Source organism: Rattus norvegicus, chromosome 2 (assembly GCF_021556685.1).
Source record: "Rattus norvegicus strain SHRSP/BbbUtx chromosome 2, alternate assembly SHRSP_T2T, whole genome shotgun sequence".
NCBI lineage: Eukaryota > Metazoa > Chordata > Mammalia > Rodentia > Muridae > Rattus > Rattus norvegicus.
In genome coordinates, this window is record NC_141535.1 from 183,257,371 (window position 1) to 183,259,417 (window position 2,047).

Consider the following 2,047-nt stretch of genomic DNA (forward strand, 5'->3'; position numbering starts at 1 on the left):
CACACTGATATCCAAAACACATACAAATTTCCCTTATGGACACTAATGCAAACTTAATCATTAAATAATTGCAAATATATTCCAAGAACACATTAAAAATATCATTTACAAAAGATAAGTAGGCTTTCTCTCAAGATAAGTAGGGGCGCTTCAATATAAAAAAATCAATAAAATTAATTGACCACATAAACCAATGGAAAGAAAACAATGCAAAACAAAAGCAAACAAACAAAAGGCAAAAAACAGGATTGTTAAACTGGGACCAGGCAAGGCCATTAAGAAGCAACCCCTTAATGATAAAAGTTCTCCAGAGATAGGCACACAGATGGTATGCCTAAATATAATAATGGTAATATAGAAGAAGCCCATGTCAACATCAACTTAAATTGGGAGAAACTCAATGCCACTGTACAAAAGCAAAAGCAAGTAGTGGTTTCTCATTCTCTTAAATCTATCAATACAGCAGTTGAAGTCTTAATCGGAACAATAAGGCAACTGGCAATTAACAGGATAAATACAGTAAAGTTGAAAGCATTTTTATTTGCATTTAGGAAATACACTAGAATTAGGTGAAAAACTTTACATGTCACTTAGTACACATAAGTTAGGTCATCTATTCTGCTCAGTCCAATGCAGACAGGTTTCTCCAAAGAAAGTATGTTGGGTGGTCAGGACAGTTGAATCCCAGTTTACAAGACATCAGACAAGAATCAAACACCATCAACAGGGTAGTTGCCAGGTAGAGTGTCCAAGACCCTAGAGCTGCTCTTTCCCCACACACCATTTTGACATTACATTACAGCTGTTTTAAATCTTGGGCCACCAGGCTGCCTTTCCCCAGATTCACTGTAAATGTTCCAGCAATACAGTAGTCTAAACAGAAGTCATTTGCAAAAAAACACTCATTGCTACTTTTGGAAGACAGATGTAGGTCATAGCAATCAAGCACCTAAAATATCTTACGGTGTTTAAGTGAGGGCTACAAAAAAAGGACACTGTATGGAAGACAGGGAGTGAAATGCTTCCTCCACCAAGTGGGGATATGACTCCACCATTGACTTCCACCCCATGGTCTCAGAGAATTCAGAAGCATGAAGTATAATGAAATCCATGGCCTTAGTCTTCAGGTGGTCTGCGTTGTGGAGGTCAGCCAGGATGAGAGTGGGTACAGCATTTTTCACAGAGAGGTTCCTGCACAGGGCATCCTCACACATAACCTTCAAGTCCTGCAGGTCATACATGTCAGCAACTGCCAACAAACCAGTGGCCATTGAATGGATGTGGAGGTGTGGTGCCTTCCCTGTGTAAATGAAGGCCATCATTTCCTTAAAGACTTGCAGATGAATGTCATGGATCTCAATGCGATTTGTTAGGCTCTCCAGCATTTCATGTTCAAACATTGCTCTAAACCTGGAGAGTGAGCTGCTAGGATGGCCTTGTGATCTCTGAATTCCTGGCCAGCAACCCCCAGGGTGCAGTCTGTAAAGAGGGGATTCTCCCACAGCTCCCCTAGGTCATCTGCCAACATCTGTCTTGGATCCCTGATTGCAGGTGTCATGTTCTGTCCAGGCCTGCTAAAGACGGGTCCTACTATGCACACCTTGCAGCACAGGGTGAGCTGGTCTTCAGGGAGAAGCCAGTGCCTATAAAAGAGGAGGAAATCTCGAAGGATGAACTTTTTGTGCCCCCATTTTTGGTTTGGTAGAAACTTTAAAACATTTGGGACCTTTATAATTTGATATTTCTCTCCTTGGGCATTTATAATCCAGAACTGGAACGTTGCCCAAACTGGACTCTCTGGACAACTGAGCAACCACAGGTAAACTGACAGGTAATCCTTGCTTTCTTCATCAATACCATTTGGATGTATCCTCAAACACCATTGCATTTCTTCTTCATTGGCCTCTAATGAGAACACTGGGCTTGTAATATTTTCCAAAATTCCATCCATGCAAAATGAAAAGTTGCTAATGGTCCACTCGTAGCAGAACTTCTGAACACTGCTATGTGTGTAGCCACAGCTCTTGAATTTCAGGTCCCTTGACAT

The 2,047-nt window shown here is 41.3% G+C and overlaps 1 pseudogene; it reads right to left on the bottom strand.

Annotated features, from left to right (window-relative positions):
- Positions 1-968: 968 nt before the first annotated feature.
- Positions 969-2,047, bottom strand: LOC134485798 (TD and POZ domain-containing protein 1-like; annotated as a pseudogene).